This window comes from Lissotriton vulgaris, chromosome 5, assembly GCF_964263255.1.
Source record: "Lissotriton vulgaris chromosome 5, aLisVul1.2, whole genome shotgun sequence".
NCBI classification, from domain to species: domain Eukaryota; kingdom Metazoa; phylum Chordata; class Amphibia; order Caudata; family Salamandridae; genus Lissotriton; species Lissotriton vulgaris.
This window is the reverse complement of record NC_141693.1, coordinates 1,564,863,881-1,564,883,786: the sequence shown is the minus strand read 5'-3', so window position 1 is coordinate 1,564,883,786 and position 19,906 is coordinate 1,564,863,881. Positions and strand designations below refer to the sequence as shown.

General features: G+C 45.0%; 6 non-coding genes across 6 annotated transcripts; all 6 read left to right on the top strand.

Annotated features, from left to right (window-relative positions):
• Nucleotides 1–1,819: 1,819 nt before the first annotated feature.
• Nucleotides 1,820–1,892, top strand: TRNAR-ACG (transfer RNA arginine (anticodon ACG)). Its single transcript has one exon. It is a non-coding gene; the product is annotated as a tRNA-Arg (tRNA).
• A 921-nt stretch (nt 1,893–2,813) lies between these two features.
• TRNAR-ACG (transfer RNA arginine (anticodon ACG)) lies at nt 2,814–2,886 on the top strand. The gene has a single exon. It is a non-coding gene; the product is annotated as a tRNA-Arg (tRNA).
• Nucleotides 2,887–6,480: 3,594 nt separating this feature from the next.
• Nucleotides 6,481–6,553, top strand: TRNAH-AUG (transfer RNA histidin (anticodon AUG)). Its single transcript has one exon. It is a non-coding gene; the product is annotated as a tRNA-His (tRNA).
• A 921-nt stretch (nt 6,554–7,474) lies between these two features.
• TRNAR-ACG (transfer RNA arginine (anticodon ACG)) lies at nt 7,475–7,547 on the top strand. Its single transcript has one exon. It is a non-coding gene; the product is annotated as a tRNA-Arg (tRNA).
• Nucleotides 7,548–14,013: 6,466 nt separating this feature from the next.
• TRNAR-ACG (transfer RNA arginine (anticodon ACG)) lies at nt 14,014–14,086 on the top strand. The gene has a single exon. It is a non-coding gene; the product is annotated as a tRNA-Arg (tRNA).
• A 4,954-nt stretch (nt 14,087–19,040) lies between these two features.
• Nucleotides 19,041–19,113, top strand: TRNAR-ACG (transfer RNA arginine (anticodon ACG)). The gene has a single exon. It is a non-coding gene; the product is annotated as a tRNA-Arg (tRNA).
• The last annotated feature ends 793 nt before the right edge of the window (nt 19,114–19,906 follow it).

The window sequence follows — 19,906 nt, the reverse complement described above, 5'->3', positions numbered from 1 at the left end:
GCAGGGCTCTGAAGCTCCACAAACCTGTAGGCTGGCTTCAGAGCTGTGAGAGAGCGCAAATTTGAATAGAAATTATGTATAGGCCGTATTTACAAGCACATCGTATAACGTAGGAATGAAACGTATATCGTAATGTGAAGTGACACTTATAGCATATAGATAACCGATGTAATCAACGTAAATATAGGAAATGTAACCGTATTCACTTTAGAACATGTATTAGATTTAGAAGGCCCGTATATGTAGTAGGCTAATATAGAGATGATGTAGAAATGCTTACGAAATGTAGAACGTGCAAAGTAGAATTCATGTACGTGCGAAACTTTAAACGGAGAAGCGGCGAGAAATGTAACGTGGAGAAGTGCGCAGAAAGTATACATACGACGATGTAACGAATAAGCATATAAAGTTATACTCTACGTAGTTATATTCTATGTAAAATGTATTCAAGTATAATCAAGACTTTCGCTAAAATACGAATATATAAATGTGTGTTAAAGATTATACTGTGTAGAAGGTTTTTAAGAATGTTAGAAAGGTTTAGGTCATTTGTGATTCTAACCTGACTGACCAAGGGTTAGCAGGAGCACAGTCCAATGTATATAATTTAGCGGACTTACAGGAGTCGTAAATAGCTTGATGTGGACGTGAAAGCCAAGAAGTCTAGCACTTGTTAGATTTAAGGTGACAACGCTGGACAAGGTTTATGGCCTGAACGTGATGAGAAGCGCTTAGAATTTGAAACTTGTTTTTGAATGACCATTCACAGGACCTAGAAGGTCAAAGAATAGCAGTTGTAAGTTAAAGTCTTGTTTAAGTTCATATGACTCGTGATTTGAAAGTGTCAGTTGAAGTCACCAATGAGAAGATGAAGATGACATCTAAAGAAGAAAGGTCAACTTAACGGACGGCGAAAGAGATGAAGCAATGGAAGAAGCCAGAAGCTGACATCATCGGGGAAAGTCCGTGGTGGGCGTCAAGGGGCGTTCCACCCACACTGTGATTGTGTATTTTAGGGACAGCACCCCGGGGATAAGATAGCGAAGGCGAGGGCGAAATAGCTCAGAGGGAGCTCAGAGAGAGAAGGGCGAAGCATAGATGACTTGAGCAGATGCGCTGAGAGAGATCAGAGCGCAAGAGAGCAGTAGGCCGAGGACCCTTAGAAGAGCGGATGGGTAGGCAGAGAGGGTACTGCTTCTTAAACTTAAGTTACCTTTAGAGGCTAAGAGAGTTTGATCTTCTTTGGAAGTCAAACTGCTGACACCTTTTTTAGGTCAGGAACTAACGAAGTAGGGATGTCACATAGCATAGAGTAGGGACAGATTTAACGTGATACTTTTTCTCTTTCTGTAGATGACGCCAAGGAACCACTTCACATCGAAGCTTTAAATTGCTGAATGTGGAATTGATTTTGTATTCTTTTGTATACTTTGATCCCGAGAGGATTGTATTTGCATTTAACTTTGACTTTTATATAAAACTTATAAACTTTATCAGTTGTAAGTGGTTCTTCCGAGTGGCGTCTGTTAATGGGGTTTGACTAAACCTATACGGGGGTTGTCTTTTACTCAATGACAGATACTATCGGTCCAAAATAGATGAATGAGATAAGTTATTAAATTGATCATAAACTGATATCAAAATCTCATTCCCCGCAGCTGCGACTTGAAATGAGTTGATATTGTACTTAGCTCCTAGAACTGTGTGTTTTCTATTGTAGAGTGCACCGCTACATCCTTACTGTCTGTCACACCACCAACTTGTTGCACCTCACCTGTGATTTGGCTATTATTTTTTCTCTGAAGACTTCATACACAGCGGGCCAGTGGCGCAATGGATAACGCGTCTGCCTACGGAGCAGAAGATTCCAGGTTCGACTCCTGGCTGGCTCGATTGATGAGGTACCTTTTTTCAACCAATAATATAAACATTACAATGATCTATAAACATTATAAGAAACTACAGCACGCCTGTTAGACCATGAAGTTCCGTCCTGTGTGCTTTTATAATAAACTGATCTGTAAACCTCGTTACATAAACAGCTACGCATTTGAATTAAGTTACATACTAGGAATTTAACGCCAATATTCATTTTTTAAAGTGGGCCATTCAGAGTTTCTCAAGAGGTCTGCTTTAACTGTAAAACAGATAACTGTCGATTTGCCAAAGGGCCCAATATTTTCATCGAACAATAAATGCTAGTGAATTTTTAAAAAAAGCACCTTTACAAGCGTGGTCTCGAAGGTGCGGACCTTCATAATGGCTGTCACGGATGCAGCTGCTAATGACTTTTTCCATTAAAACTGGTCAAAATAACGTGGCATCTGCGATACTAGTGCATGGCCAATGGCCACGGTTCTAGAAAAATAAATAACAAATGTATTGTGTCTGCGAAACAGTTGTTCTTTCCAGTTGCGATATATTATGTTTGCAAACAGTTGTATTTCCCGCCACACCGTCCTCTGCACTTGCACTGCAGCGGAAAAGAAGTAGTTAAGTCGCGAGTTCTGACCAAATCGAAAAGACTTTGATCCAATCAGAGCAGGGAACAAAATATACAAAGTGACATCAGTACTCTTTGCCCAAGAGAGCAGTGGCTGTTAAAGTTGTTGTGACTTTTATTGCCTGTACATTCGGTGAGTTCCTTAAGTGATCCCTTCATAGACCTCAGTATTTGACTCTTCACTACTTAATGTGAAACAGCTATAATTTTTCCAGCTTATTCAACCTTTCTAGCGTGCACACTACCGACCATATCCCAGAGCGCATATGTACTGGTCTAGTACTCCGCCCAGTCTTGAACACATAGCAGTGGGCCAGTGGCGCAATGGATAACGCGTCTGCCTACGGAGCAGAAGATTCCAGGTTCGACTCCTGGCTGGCTCGACTCGACTCTGCAAAGTGCTCATTTCATCCCTTTGTTAAGAAGTGCAGTTATTAATGACAACATGAAATTAGTCGTGTGTTAAAAAGTCTCTACTGTACTTTGCCAAAATCGTGGCATTTTAAATAAAACATATAGAGGGGAAATGGACACAAATATCATTTTTTTATTTAATGGCGTAAAACAAAAGATGCATTCCCGGATGCTCTGTTTTACTTGTAAAGAAAAGAAAGGTTACAGTCGTCTTGACAAAGAACTTATTTTTTATGGGAAAATAAATTATTGTGACATACACATGTAGCGCACTATTATAGTTGAACCAAATCTAAATTCTCCCAGAGGAACACCGGGTGATCGGGGGGGGGGGGGGGGGGTCGGGGGTGAAGAGTGTGTGCTTTTCTTTTTTTCTTGAAACATGACTAAGAAAGCTGTGTGTCAACGCATGCCCGAAGGCTGCTCCTTGATGCAATACATCGCGTGCTTTTATTTTATTTTATTTTATTTAGGCGTTTTTATATAGCGGAGACTTTAACCGAAGGTGTCAGAGCGCTTCACAATACTTCACAATAGGAACAGAACTGCTACATGAGAACATTACAAGTGAACAAATTACAAAAGCAAACGTTACATTGCATGAGGCAAAAGGGACAATCGTGAGCCAACAAAATACAAGAGGTAACAAACGGTGCATTACAGGAGGAAAAAGTGACACGTGTGCAGGTTACAAAAGCATATAAAGTAAACATAAAGGTATAATACTGCAATATATGGAGGACACTCAAACACAAGGAGCCTTTCATTTGGGCCTGGTGACGCGCTTCCCGCCCCCCCGCTCTGTGACGCCTTGGCGAGCGCCCTGGAGGGGGAAAAGCGAGTAGTGCCCTGACGTTGGAGATGCCCACCACGTGTCTACAGGGGCCCTGTCTGTCTTCTGGCTCCTCACCCCCATCCTCATTGCACACCCTGCCGGCCCCTGGCCTCTGGCAGTGTGCATCAGCTGTCGCTTGAAGACCCTGGTCCTTGCAGTGACGCTTCCCGCGTGGTGTTTAGTTTGGAAGACGATGATGATGAGGTGTACTTCGTGTCCTTCGTTGGCAGAGATGGTGCGCGGAGACGGCCGCCACTAATGTGCGACGTACAGATCGCAGGATCCCCGGTACATGCTCTGATTGACACTGGGGCATCCGTGAACGTCATGGACAGCATCCAATATGATCGTCTATCCCCTCGCCCACCTCTCTCTCCATCCAACGCTAAAATCTACTTTTAGAAGCAGTGTAGATTAGGCCCCACTCTGCGGCCTAGGTATTCCTACCCCCGGTGCTACGGCACCACAGGGGGTACAGAGCTCGATGGGGGTACAGCGCTCCTCGGAACACCGGTCAAGCACGAAAGTAGCCCACGTGCGTACATATCAGTGTGTGCTGAGGCTTCTGGCGTCAGTGGCCTAGTCATTACCAAAGGTAGTACCCAACCAATACTTACAGCGCCTGCTCCCTTCATTGTGTGACCACAGGCGCAAGGCCAACAGGATGCTTCCTGGCAGGCCACGGTATCTGAAAGACTGCAGAACTGATTTTGTTTGTTTATAGCATATAGTAGTTTGTTCGTAGTTGTAATGTAGTACTGTCTGCAAAATGTTATATATTGTTATATATAACGGAAGGAGTTGTAAGATGTCAGGCTCCAGCTGCATTTCTGCAGTTAGAGGAGGCAAAGCCAAGAAGCCTTTCCCCTCGAAGGCAGCAGCATTCATCTCTGCAAAGCAGTAAAGTGAGCAGGGCTCTGAAACTCCACAAACCTGTAGGCTGGCTTCAGAGCTGTGAGAGAGCGCAAATTTGAATAGAAATTATGTATAGGCCGTATTTACAAGCACATCGTATAACGTAGGAATGAAACGTATATCGTAATGTGAAGTGACACTTATAGCATATAGATAACCGATGTAATCAACGTAAATATAGGAAATGTAACCGTATTCACTTTAGAACATGTATTAGATTTAGAAGGCCCGTATATGTAGTAGGCTAATATAGAGATGATGTAGAAATGCTTACGAAATGTAGAACGTGCAAAGTAGAATTCATGTACGTGCGAAACTTTAAACGGAGAAGCGGCGAGAAATGTAACGTGGAGAAGTGCGCAGAAAGTATACATACGACGATGTAACGAATAAGCATATAAAGTTATACTCTACGTAGTTATATTCTATGTAAAATGTATTCAAGTATAATCAAGACTTTCGCTAAAATACGAATATATAAATGTGTGTTAAAGATTATACTGTGTAGAAGGTTTTTAAGAATGTTAGAAAGGTTTAGGTCATTTGTGATTCTAACCTGACTGACCAAGGGTTAGCAGGAGCACAGTCCAATGTATATAATTTAGCGGACTTACAGGAGTCGTAAATAGCTTGATGTGGACGTGAAAGCCAAGAAGTCTAGCACTTGTTAGATTTAAGGTGACAACGCTGGACAAGGTTTATGGCCTGAACGTGATGAGAAGCGCTTAGAATTTGAAACTTGTTTTTGAATGACCATTCACAGGACCTAGAAGGTCAAAGAATAGCAGTTGTAAGTTAAAGTCTTGTTTAAGTTCATATGACTCGTGATTTGAAAGTGTCAGTTGAAGTCACCAATGAGAAGATGAAGATGACATCTAAAGAAGAAAGGTCAACTTAACGGACGGCGAAAGAGATGAAGCAATGGAAGAAGCCAGAAGCTGACATCATCGGGGAAAGTCCGTGGTGGGCGTCAAGGGGCGTTCCACCCACACTGTGATTGTGTATTTTAGGGACAGCACCCCGGGGATAAGATAGCAAAGGCGAGGGCGAAATAGCTCAGAGGGAGCTCAGAGAGAGAAGGGCGAAGCATAGATGACTTGAGCAGATGCGCTGAGAGAGATCAGAGCGCAAGAGAGCAGTAGGCCGAGGACCCTTAGAAGAGCGGATGGGTAGGCAGAGAGGGTACTGCTTCTTAAACTTAAGTTACCTTTAGAGGCTAAGAGAGTTTGATCTTCTTTGGAAGTCAAACTGCTGACACCTTTTTTAGGTCAGGAACTAACGAAGTAGGGATGTCACATAGCATAGAGTAGGGACAGATTTAACGTGATACTTTTTCTCTTTCTGTAGATGACGCCAAGGAACCACTTCACATCGAAGCTTTAAATTGCTGAATGTGGAATTGATTTTGTATTCTTTTGTATACTTTGATCCCGAGAGGATTGTATTTGCATTTAACTTTGACTTTTATATAAAACTTATAAACTTTATCAGTTGTAAGTGGTTCTTCCGAGTGGCGTCTGTTAATGGGGTTTGACTAAACCTATACAGGGGTTGTCTTTTACTCAATGACAGATACTATCGGTCCAAAATAGATGAATGAGATAAGTTATTAAATTGATCATAAACTGATATCAAAATCTCATTCCCCGCAGCTGCGACTTGAAATGAGTTGATATTGTACTTAGCTCCTAGAACTGTGTGTTTTCTATTGTAGAGTGCACCGCTACATCCTTACTGTCTGTCACACCACCAACTTGTTGCACCTCACCTGTGATTTGGCTATTATTTTTTCTCTGAAGACTTCATACACAGCGGGCCAGTGGCGCAATGGATAACGCGTCTGCCTATGGAGCAGAAGATTCCAGGTTCGACTCCTGGCTGGCTCGATTGATGAGGTACCTTTTTTCAACCAATAATATAAACATTACAATGATCTATAAACATTATAAGAAACTACAGCACGCCTGTTAGACCATGAAGTTCCGTCCTGTGTGCTTTTATAATAAACTGATCTGTAAACCTCGTTACATAAACAGCTACGCATTTGAATTAAGTTACATACTAGGAATTTAACGCCAATATTCATTTTTTAAAGTGGGCCATTCAGAGTTTCTCGAGAGGTCTGCTTTAACTGTAAAACAGATAACTGTCGATTTGCCAAAGGGCCCAATATTTTCATCGAACAATAAATGCTAGTGAATTTTTAAAAAAAGCACCTTTACAAGCGTGGTCTCGAAGGTGCGGACCTTCATAATGGCTGTCACGGATGCAGCTGCTAATGACTTTTTCCATTAAAACTGGTCAAAATAACGTGGCATCTGCGATACTAGTACATGGCCAATGGCCACGGTTCTAGAAAAATAAATAACAAATGTATAGTGTCTGCGAAACAGTCGTTCTTTCCAGTTGCGATATATTATGTTTGCAAACAGTTGTATTTCCCGCCACACCGCCCTCTGCACTTGCACTGCAGCGGAAAAGAAGTAGTTAAGTCGCGAGTTCTGACCAAATCGAAAAGACTTTGATCCAATCAGAGCAGGGAACAAAATATACAAAGTGACATCAGTACTCTTTGCCCAAGAGAGCAGTGGCTGTTAAAGTTGTTGTGACTTTTATTGCCTGTACATTCGGTGAGTTCCTTAAGTGATCCCTTCATAGACCTCAGTATTTGACTCTTCACTACTTAATGTGAAACAGCTATAATTTTTCCAGCTTATTCAACCTTTCTAGCGTGCACACTACCGACCATATCCCAGAGCGCATATGTACTGGTCTAGTACTCCGCCCAGTCTTGAACACATAGCAGTGGGCCAGTGGCGCAATGGATAACGCGTCTGCCTACGGAGCAGAAGATTCCAGGTTCGACTCCTGGCTGGCTCGACTCGACTCTGCAAAGTGCTCATTTCATCCCTTTGTTAAGAAGTGCAGTTATTAATGACAACATGAAATTAGTCGTGTGTTAAAAAGTCTCTACTGTACTTTGCCAAAATCACGGCATTTTAAATAAAACATATAGAGGGGAGATGGACACAAATATCATTTTTTTATTTAATAGCGTAAAACAAAAGATGCATTCCCGGATGCTCTGTTTTATTTGTAAAGAAAAGAAAGGTTACAGTCGTCTTGACAAAGAACTTATTTTTTATGGGAAAATAAATTATTGTGACATACACATGTAGCGCACTATTATAGTTGAACCAAATCTAACCTTCTCCCAGAGGAACACCGGGTGATCGGGGGGGGGGGGGGGGGGGGGGGGGGGGGGGGTCGGGGGGTGAAGAGTGTGTGCTTTTCTTTTTTTCTTGAAACATGACTAAGAAAGCTGTGTGTCAACGCATGCCCGAAGGCTGCTCCTTGATGCAATACATCGTGTGGTTTTATTTTATTTTATTTTATTTAGGCGTTTTTATATAGCGGAGACTTTAACCGAAGGTGTCAGAGCGCTTCACAATACTTCACAATAGGAACAGAACTGCTACATGAGAACATTACAAGTGAACAAATTACAAAAGCAAACGTTACATTGCATGAGGCAAAAGGGACAATCGTGAGCCAACAAAATACAAGAGGTAAGAAACGGTGCATTACAGGAGGAAAAAGTGACACTTGTGCAGGTTACAAAAGCATATAAAGTAAACATAAAGGTATAATACTGCAATATATGGAGGACACTCAAACACAAGGAGCCTTTCATTTGGGCCTGGGGACGCGCTTCCCGCCCCCCCGCTCTGTGACGCCTTGGCGAGCGCCCTGGAGGGGGAGAAGCGAGTAGTGCCCTGACGTTGGAGAGGCCCACCACGTGTCTACAGGGGCCCTGTCTGTCTTCTGGCTCCTCACCCCCATCCTCATTGCACACCCTGCCGGCCCCTGGCCTCTGGCAGTGTGCATCAGCTGTCGCTTGAAGACCCTGGTCCTTGCAGTGACGCTTCCCGCGCGGTGTTTAGTTTGGAAGACGATGATGATGAGGTGTACTTCGTGTCCTTCGTTGGCAGAGATGGTGCGCGGAGACGGCCGCCACTAATGTGCGACGTACAGATCGCAGGATCCCCGGTACATGCTCTGATTGACACTGGGGCATCCGTGAACGTCATGGACAGCATCCAATATGATCGTCTATCCCCTCGCCCACCTCTCTCTCCATCCAACGCTAAAATCTACTTTTAGAAACAGTGTAGATTAGGCCCCACTCTGCGGCCTAGGTATTCCTACCCCCGGTGCTACGGCACCACAGGGGGTACAGAGCTCGATGGGGGTACAGCGCTCCTCGGAACACCGGTCAAGCACGAAAGTAGCCCACGTGCGTACATATCAGTGTGTGCTGAGGCTTCTGGCGTCAGTGGCCTAGTCATTACCAAAGGTAGTACCCAACCAATACTTACAGCGCCTGCTCCCTTCATTGTGTGACCACAGGCGCAAGGCCAACAGGATGCTTCCTGGCAGGCCACGGTATCTGAAAGACTGCAGAACTGATTTTGTTTGTTTATAGCATATAGTAGTTTGTTGGTAGTTGTATTGTAGTACTGTCTGCAAAATGTTATATATTGTTATATATAACGGAAGGAATTGTAAGATGTCAGGCTCCAGCTGCATTTCTGCAGTTAGAGGAGGCAAAGCCAAGAAGCCTTTCCCCTCGAATGCAGCATTCATCTCTGCAAAGCAGTAAAGTGAGCAGGGCTCTGAAACTCCACAAACCTGTAGGCTGGCTTCAGAGCTGCGACTTGAAATGAGTTGATATTGTACTTAGCTGCTAGAACTGTGTGTTTTCTATTGTAGAGTGCACCGCTACATCCTTACTGTCTGTCACACCACCAACTTGTTGCACCTCACCTGTGATTTGGCTATTATTTTTCACGCGAACAGTGCGAGCAGTGCGAGCAAAATCCGCTGCTCGCGGATTTGCGGATTTTGCGGGAGATTCGCAAATCTCGCGGATTGCGGATTTCCCGAAAATCCGCAAAATCCGCGAGCGGAACGGATTTTCTGCCCATGCCTACTATAAACATTATAAGAAACTACAGCACGCCTGTTAGACCATGAAGTTCCGTCCTGTGTGCTTTTATAATAAACTGATCTGTAAGCCTCGTTACATAAACAGCTACGCATTTGAATTAAGTTACATACTAGGAATTTAACGCCAATATTCATTTTTTAAAGTGGGCCATTCAGAGTTTCTCGAGAGGTCTGCTTTAACTGTAAAACAGATAACTGTCGATTTGCCAAAGGGCCCAATATTTTCATTGAACAATAAATGCTAGTGAATTTTTAAAAAAAGCACCTTTACAAGCGTGGTCTCGAAGGTGCGGACCTTCATAATGGCTGTCACGGATGCAGCTGCTAGTGACTTTTTCCATTAAAACTGGTCAAAATAACGTGGCATCTGCGATACTAGTGCATGGCCAATGGCCACGGTTCTAGAAAAATAAATAACAAATGTATTGTGTCTGCGAAACAGTTGTTCTTTCCAGTTGCGATATATTATGTTTGCAAACAGTTGTATTTCCCGCCACACCGCCCTCTGCACTTGCACTGCAGCGGAAAAGAAGTAGTTAAGTCGCGAGTTCTGACCAAATCGAAAAGACTTTGATCCAATCAGAGCAGGGAACAAAATATACAAAGTGACATCAGTACTCTTTGCCCAAGAGAGCAGTGGCTGTTAAAGTTGTTGTGACTTTTATTGCCTGTACATTGGGTGAGTTCCTTAAGTGATCCCTTCATAGAGCTCAGTATTTGACTCTTCACTACTTAATGTGAAAGAGCTCTAATTTTTCCAGCTTATTCAACCTTTCTAGCGTGCACACTACCGACCATATCCCAGAGCGCATATGGCTGAGATACCCGCCACCCCCTCTCAACACAATCCCCAAAGGAGGGAAACCGGAAACAGTTCTTGAAGTTTTTGGAAGAGGGAGGGAGTGACCCTCCCCGGCCGTATTTATTAAAACAAAGAATTTAAACGTGAAACAGTTTCATATTAATGTACAATTTCATAACCACATTGCGATGTTTGGCTAACCTTAACAGATTCTCTAATACAGAGGTTCTCCTAGCCGAACTAACAACCTACAAAACATTTTCTTGAAATAATGAAATTGTACATCCTAACGTTTAAGGGCCAACGGCAAGGTCGTAACCGGTGTCAAGATCCCTAACCAGAAATACCCCCCCCACTTGGGAGGGGCGACAGCACTGAGGCGTACCCCAAGTGCAACTACCAATTTCCCTTGACTTGACGGGGGCCCCAATAAACTCGACGCCACTTAAAGGTCGTTCGAGGACTCGTGTGAGTATCTAGAAGGTAGCGTAGACCTCCCCCCAAACCCCACACAACTTAGCACATCTGCCGTCGCAGACGTCACTGGCCCCGGGAAATTCCCCAGGAGGGGGCTGTAACCCCTCCTACACAGGAAGGGGCCTTGACCGCCTTTCCTTTCCTTCCGGCGGCCTCTCCTTAGACAGGACCGCCTCCCCGTTGAGGGGCCAAAGGCCACCTCTCCCGAGCGCTCCCATCCGTGTTGGGTGACGCCCACTCATAGGGATCTTCCAATTACTGCTCACCGATCATGACCTTACCGCCCGACCAAAATAAATACGACAATGCTAACTAACCAACAATACATTGGCCACTATGACCAGAATAAGTATGCTTTTAAACGGACACTAAAAACCGAATATCTTTAATCACAAAACATACATAAAATCGACCAACTAACCAACAATACATTGGCCACTATGACCAGAATAAGCATGCTTATAAACGGACACTAAAAACCGAATATCTTTAATCGCACAACATACATAAAATCGACCAACTTTATTACACACTCGATATCAACATGATAATACCACAACCTGTAAACGAAAATACAATTATCGATTTATTTTAAAACAACTGGCTGTCCTCAGGGGCTGGTGGGTGGGTCAAAATTGGCTCTTCGTTCCGTCTCGAGCTCACGTGCAGCGAGGAGGTGCAGCTTCAGAGCACAGGAACAAGAGGATGTCTTCCGGTCTTGCGTCCCTTTTTATCCGTTTTCAGGGCGGGCGTAAACCCGCCCCTGCCTGCCCCGAGGGCGTGGCCAGCCGCGTCAGTGTCTAGGCCAGCCCACTCTAGGGCGGGAAAGAGCGCGCCCCGGCTACGCCGCTTCGGGCATACCAGCCGAGACGCGCCTCCCGCCCAAAATGGCTTCCCGGGGGGATCGTGGTACTCTGCCATACGTTCGGGGGGACCGAGTGGTCGCCCCTTTCCATATGTACTGGTCTAGTACTCCGCCCAGTCTTGAACACATAGCAGTGGGCCAGTGGCGCAATGGAAAACGTGTCTGCCTACGGAGCAGAAGATTCCAGGTTCGACTCCTGGCTGGCTCGACTCGACTCTGCAAAGTGCTCATTTCATCCCTTTGTTAAGAAGTGCAGTTATTAATGACAACATGAAATTAGTCGTGTGTTAAAAAGTCTCTACTGTACTTTGCCAAAATCGTGGCATTTTAAATAAAACATATAGAGGGGAAATGGACACAAATATCATTTTTTTATTTAATGGCGTAAAACAAAAGATGCATTCCCGGATGCTCTGTTTTACTTGTAAAGAAAAGAAAGGTTACAGTCGTCTTGACAAAGAACTTATTTTTTATGGGAAAATAAATTATTGTGACATACACATGTAGCGCACTATTATAGTTGAACCAAATCTAACCTTCTCCCAGAGGAACACCGGGTGATCGGGGGGGGGGTGGGGGGGGGGGGTCGGGGGTGAAGAGTGTGTGCTTTTCTTTTTTTCTTGAAACATGACTAAGAAAGCTGTGTGTCAACGCATGCCCGAAGGCTGCTCCTTGATGCAATACATCGTGTGATTTTATTTTATTTTATTTTATTTAGGCGTTTTTATATAGCGGAGACTTTAACCGAAGGTGTCAGAGCGCTTCACAATACTTCACAATAGGAACAGAACTGCTACATGAGAACATTACAAGTGAACAAATTACAAAAGCAAACGTTACATTGCATGAGGCAAAAGGGACAATCATGAGCCAACAAAATACAAGAGGTAAGAAACGGTGCATTACAGGAGGAAAAAGTGACACTTGTGCAGGTTACAAAAGCATATAAAGTAAACATAAAGGTATAATACTGCAATATATGGAGGACACTCAAACACAAGGAGCCTTTCATTTGGGCCTGGGGACGCGCTTCCCGCCCCCCGCTCTGTGACGCCTTGGCGAGCGCCCTGGAGGGGGAGAAGCGAGTGGTGCCCTGACGTTGGAGAGGCCCACCACGTGTCTACAGGGGCCCTGTCTGTCTTCTGGCTCCTCACCCCCATCCTCATTGCACACCCTGCCGGCCCCTGGCCTCTGGCAGTGTGCATCAGCTGTCGCTTGAAGACCCTGGTCCTTGCAGTGACGCTTCCCGCGCGGTGTTTAGTTTGGAAGACGATGATGATGAGGTGTACTTCGTGTCCTTCGTTGGCAGAGATGGTGCGCGGAGACGGCCGCCACTAATGTGCGACGTACAGATCGCAGGATCCCCGGTACATGCTCTGATTGACACTGGGGCATCCGTGAACGTCATGGACAGCATCCAATATGATCGTCTATCCCCTCGCCCACCTCTCTCTCCATCCAACGCTAAAATCTACTTTTAGAAACAGCGTAGATTAGGCCCCACTCTGCGGCCTAGGTATTCCTACCCCCGGTGCTACGGCACCACAGGGGGTACAGAGCTCGATGGGGGTACAGCGCTCCTCGGAACACCGGTCAAGCACGAAAGTAGCCCACGTGCGTACATATCAGTGTGTGCTGAGGCTTCTGGCGTCAGTGGCCTAGTCATTACCAAAGGTAGTACCCAACCAATACTTACAGCGCCTGCTCCCTTCATTGTGTGACCACAGGCGCAAGGCCAACAGGATGCTTCCTGGCAGGCCACGGTATCTGAAAGACTGCAGAACTGATTTTGTTTGTTTATAGCATATAGTAGTTTGTTCGTAGTTGTAATGTAGTACTGTCTGCAAAATGTTATATATTGTTATATATAACGGAAGGAGTTGTAAGATGTCAGGCTCCAGCTGCATTTCTGCAGTTAGAGGAGGCAAAGCCAAGAAGCCTTTCCCCTCGAAGGCAGCAGCATTCATCTCTGCAAAGCAGTAAAGTGAGCAGGGCTCTGAAACTCCACAAACCTGTAGGCTGGCTTCAGAGCTGCGACTTGAAATGAGTTGATATTGTACTTAGCTCCTAGAACTGTGTGTTTTCTATTGTAGAGTGCACCGCTACATCCTTACTGTCTGTCACACCACCAACTTGTTGCACCTCACCTGTGATTTGGCTATTATTTTTTCTCTGAAGACTTCATACACAGCGGGCCAGTGGCGCAATGGATAACGCGTCTGCCTACGGAGCAGAAGATTCCAGGTTCGACTCCTGGCTGGCTCGATTGATGAGGTACCTTTTTTCAACCAATAATATAAACATTACAATGATCTATAAACTAAGCATGAGCGAATTTTGCGGATCTCGCGTTCGCGAATTTTGCGGATTTGCGGATTCGCAATCCGCAAAATCCGCGAATTCCCACGAATTTGCGGATTTTTTTTTTGTGTACGCCCGTGTTTCTGCCAGTTCGCGAGGGTTTTGTACACTTTCGCAAATTGCGAACTTACCTGTCGGGTCGCAAGTTTCGCGAACTTGTTGTTTCTACGTGTCCAGCCTGTTTGGGACACTCTTCTTCATCACTGCCACTCTCTGTCACCACTGCCACTCTCTGACTACTCATGCCACCCTCTGGCCCACCCATGCCACCCTCTGTTTCATCACCACACCCTCTGGTTGTCCAGTGTACATTATTTTCGGCAAAGCAAAGCACACCTTCCCTGCCTCAAGTGACCTGAATTAATTTGGGGCTGATTAATGTGTCACAGAATATTTTTTTAGCTGGCACCTGCTTCCTTAGTGCGCCCTGATTAGTGATCTTTTGCACTTGCTAAGTGCTTTCATTGTTGCAAAATTAGTTACAACACCTGCCCTGCCCCAACTGACAATAATGAATTAGGGGCTGATTAATGGATTTTAACTTCCAGCCTGGCTCCTGCTTGTCTCCCTTAGCTGTAATTCAGGACCTTTGTGGCATATGTGTAACTATTCTGAGGTTCAGAGCAGGGTCACATAATAGTTTCAACTGGCAACTGAACTCTGGAGGGGCCCCTCAGGAAGCACTACAGGAAATGGCTACAAATGATGAGCCTGAACTTTTGAACCTGGTAAGTAGTTACTTTCAGTTTTGCTAAGATCGTATTTCTGCAATTTTGCACTTATTCGCGGGGCGCGAACTCACGCAAACTCACGCGAACAGTGCGAGCAGTGCGAGCAAAATCCGCTGCTCGCGGATTTGCGGATTTTGCGGGAGATTCGCAAATCTCGCGGATTGCGGATTTCCCGAAAATCCGCAAAATCCGCGAGCGGAACGGATTTTCTGCCCATGCCTACTATAAACATTATAAGAAACTACAGCACGCCTGTTAGACCATGAAGTTCCGTCCTGTGTGCTTTTATAATAAACTGATCTGTAAGCCTCGTTACATAAACAGCTACGCATTTGAATTAAGTTACATACTAGGAATTTAACGCCAATATTCATTTTTTAAAGTGGGCCATTCAGAGTTTCTCGAGAGGTCTGCTTTAACTGTAAAACAGATAACTGTCGATTTGCCAAAGGGCCCAATATTTTCATCGAACAATAAATGCTAGTGAATTTAAAAAAAAAGCACCTTTACAAGCGTGGTCTCGAAGGTGCGGACCTTCATAATGGCTGTCACGGATGCAGCTGCTAGTGACTTTTTCCATTAAAACTGGTCAAAATAACGTGGCATCTGCGATACTAGTACATGGCCAATGGCCACGGTTCTAGAAAAATAAATAACAAATGTATAGTGTCTGCGAAACAGTCGTTCTTTCCAGTTGCGATGTATTATGTTTGCAAACAGTTGTATTTCCCGCCACACCGCCCTCTGCACTTGCACTGCAGCGGAAAAGAAGTAGTTAAGTCGCGAGTTCTGACCAAATCGAAAAGACTTTGATCCAATCAGAGCAGGGAACAAAATATACAAAGTGACATCAGTACTCTTTGCCCAAGAGAGCAGTGGCTGTTAAAGTTGTTGTGACTTTTATTGCCTGTACATTCGGTGAGTTCCTTAAGTGATCCCTTCATAGACCTCAGTATTTGACTCTTCACTACTTAATGTGAAACAGCTATAATTTTCCCAGCTTATTCAACCTTTCTAGCGTGCACACTACCGACCATATCCCAGAGCGCATATATACTGGTCTAGTACTCCGCCCAGTCTTGAACACATAGCAGTGGGCCAGTGGCGCAATGGATAAAGCGTCTGCCTACGGAGCAGAAGATTCCAGGTTCGACTCCTGGCTGGCTCGACTCGACTCTGCAAAGTGCTCATTTCATCCCTTTGTTAAGAAGTGCAGTTATTAATGACAACATGAAATTAGTCGTGTGTTAAAAAGTCTCTACTGTACTTTGCCAAAATCACGGCATTTTAAATAAAACATATAGAGGGGAGATGGACACAAATATCATTTTTTTATTTAATAGCGTAAAACAAAAGATGCATTCCCGGATGCTCTGTTTTATTTGTAAAGAAAAGAAAGGTTACAGTCGTCTTGACAAAGAACTTATTTTTTATGGGAAAATAAATTATTGTGACATACACATGTAGCGCACTATTATAGTTGAACCAAATCTAACCTTCTCTCAGAGGAACACCGGGTGATCGGGGGGGGGGGTGGGGGAGAGTGTGTGCTTTTCTTTTTTTCTTGAAACATGACTAAGAAAGCTGTGTGTCAACGCATGCCCGAAGGCTGCTCCTTGATGCAATACATCGTGTGATTTTATTTTATTTTATTTTATTTAGGCGTTTTTATATAGCGCAGACTTTACCCGAAGGTGTCAGAGCGCTTCACAATACTTCACAATAGGAACAGAACTGCTACATGAGAACATTACAAGTGAACAAATTACAAAAGCAAACGTTACATTGCATGAGGCAAAAGGGACAATCGTGAGCCAACAAAATACAAGAGGTAAGAAACGGTGCATTACAGGAGGAAAAAGTGACACTTGTGCAGGTTACAAAAGCATATAAAGTAAACATAAAGGTATAATACTGCAATATATGGAGGACACTCAAACACAAGGAGCCTTTCATTTGGGCCTGGGGACGCGCTTCCCGCCCCCCGCTCTGTGACGCCTTGGCGAGCGCCCTGGAGGGGGAGAAGCGAGTAGTGCCCTGACGTTGGAGAGGCCCACCACGTGTCTACAGGGGCCCTGTCTGTCTTCTGGCTCCTCACCCCCATCCTCATTGCACACCCTGCCGGCCCCTGGCCTCTGGCAGTGTGCATCAGCTGTCGCTTGAAGACCCTGGTCCTTGCAGTGACGCTTCCCGCGCGGTGTTTAGTTTGGAAGACGATGATGATGAGGTGTACTTCGTGTCCTTCGTTGGCAGAGATGGTGCGCGGAGACGGCCGCCACTAATGTGCGACGTACAGATCGCAGGATCCCCGGTACATGCTCTGATTGACACTGGGGCATCCGTGTACGTCATGGACAGCATCCAATATGATCGTCTATCCCCTCGCCCACCTCTCTCTCCATCCAACGCTAAAATCTACTTTTAGAAACAGTGTAGATTAGGCCCCACTCTGCGGCCTAGGTATTCCTACCCCCGGTGCTACGGCACCACAGGGGGTACAGAGCTCGATGGGGGTACAGCGCTCCTCGGAACACCGGTCAAGCACGAAAGTAGCCCACGTGCGTACATATCAGTGTGTGCTGAGGCTTCTGGCGTCAGTGGCCTAGTCATTACCAAAGGTAGTACCCAACCAATACTTACAGCGCCTGCTCCCTTCATTGTGTGACCACAGGCGCAAGGCCAACAGGATGCTTCCTGGCAGGCCACCTTATCTGAAAGACTGCAGAACTGATTTTGTTTGTTTATAGCATATAGTAGTTTGTTGGTAGTTGTAATGTAGTACTGTCTGCAAAATGTTATATATTGTTATATATAACGGAAGGAATTGTAAGATGTCAGGCTCCAGCTGCATTTCTGCAGTTAGAGGAGGCAAAGCCAAGAAGCCTTTCCCCTCGAATGCAGCATTCATCTCTGCAAAGCAGTAAAGTGAGCAGGGCTCTGAAACTCCACAAACCTGTAGGCTGGCTTCAGAGCTGCGACTTGAAATGAGTTGATATTGTACTTAGCTCCTAGAACTGTGTGTTTTCTATTGTAGAGTGCACCGCTACATCCTTACTGTCTGTCACACCACCAACTTGTTGCACCTCACCTGTGATTTGGCTATTATTTTTTCTCTGAAGACTTCATACACAGCGACCCAGTGGCGCAATGGATAACGCGTCTGCCTACGGAGCAGAAGATTCCAGGTTCGACTCCTGGCTGGCTCGATTGATGAGGTACCTTTTTTCAACCAATAATATAAACATTACAATGATCTATAAACATTATAAGAAACTACAGCACGCCTGTTAGACCATGAAGTTCCGTCCTGTGTGCTTTTATAATAAACTGATCTGTAAACCTCGTTACATAAACAGCTACGCATTTGAATTAAGTTACATACTAGGAATTTAACGCCAATATTCATTTTTTAAAGTGGGCCATTCAGAGTTTCTCGAGAGGTCTGCTTTAACTGTAAAACAGATAACTGTCGATTTGCCAAAGGGCCCAATATTTTCATCGAACAATAAATGCTAGTGAATTTTTAAAAAAAGCACCTTTACAAGCGTGGTCTCGAAGGTGCGGACCTTCATAATGGCTGTCACGGATGCAGCTGCTAGTGACTTTTTCCATTAAAACTGGTCAAAATAACGTGGCATCTGCGATACTAGTGCATGGCCAATGGCCACGGTTCTAGAAAAATAAATAACAAATGTATTGTGTCTGCGAAACAGTTGTTCTTTCCAGTTGCGATGTATTATGTTTGCAAACAGTTGTATTTCCCGCCACACCGCCCTCTGCACTTGCACTGCAGCGGAAAAGAAGTAGTTAAGTCGCGAGTTCTGACCAAATCGAAAAGACTTTGATCCAATCAGAGCAGGGAACAAAATATACAAAGTGACATCAGTACTCTTTGCCCAAGAGAGCAGTGGCTGTTAAAGTTGTTGTGACTTTTATTGCCTGTACATTCTGTGAGTTCCTTAAGTGATCCCTTCATAGACCTCAGTATTTGACTCTTCACTACTTAATGTGAAACAGCTATAATTTTCCCAGCTTATTCAACCTTTCTAGCGTGCACACTACCGACCATATCCCAGAGCGCATATGTACTGGTCTAGTACTCCGCCCAGTCTTGAACATATAGCAGTGGGCCAGTGGCGCAATGGATAACGCATCTGCCTACGGAGCAGAAGATTCCAGGTTCGACTCCTGGCTGGCTCGACTTGACTCTGCAAAGTGCTCATTTCATCCCTTTGTTAAGAAGTGCAGTTATTAATGACAACATGAAATTAGTCGTGTGTTAAAAAGTCTCTACTGTACTTTGCCAAAATCGTGGCATTTTAAATAAAACATATAGAGGGGAAATGGACACAAATATCATTTTTTTATTTAATGGCGACACTTGTGCAGGTTACAAAAGCATATAAAGTAAACATAAAGGTATAATACTGCAATATATGGAGGACACTCAAACACAAGGAGCCTTTCATTTGGGCCTGGGGACGCGCTTCCCGCCCCCCCGCTCTGTGACGCCTTGGCGAGCGCCCTGGAGGGGGAGAAGCGAGTAGTGCCCTGACGTTGGAGAGGCCCACCACGTGTCTACAGGGGCCCTGTCTGTCTTCTGGCTCCTCACCCCCATCCTCATTGCACACCCTGCCGGCCCCTGGCCTCTGGCAGTGTGCATCAGCTGTCGCTTGAAGACCCTGGTCCTTGCAGTGACGCTTCCCGCGCGGTGTTTAGTTTGGAAGACGATGATGATGAGGTGTACTTCGTGTCCTTCGTTGGCAGAGATGGTGCGCGGAGACGGCCGCCACTAATGTGCGACGTACAGATCGCAGGATCCCCGGTACATGCTCTGATCGACACTGGGGCATCCGTGAACGTCATGGACAGCATCCAATATGATCGTCTATCCCCTCGCCCACCTCTCTCTCCATCCAACGCTAAAATCTACTTTTAGAAACAGTGTAGATTAGGCCCCACTCTGCGGCCTAGGTATTCCTACCCCTGGTGC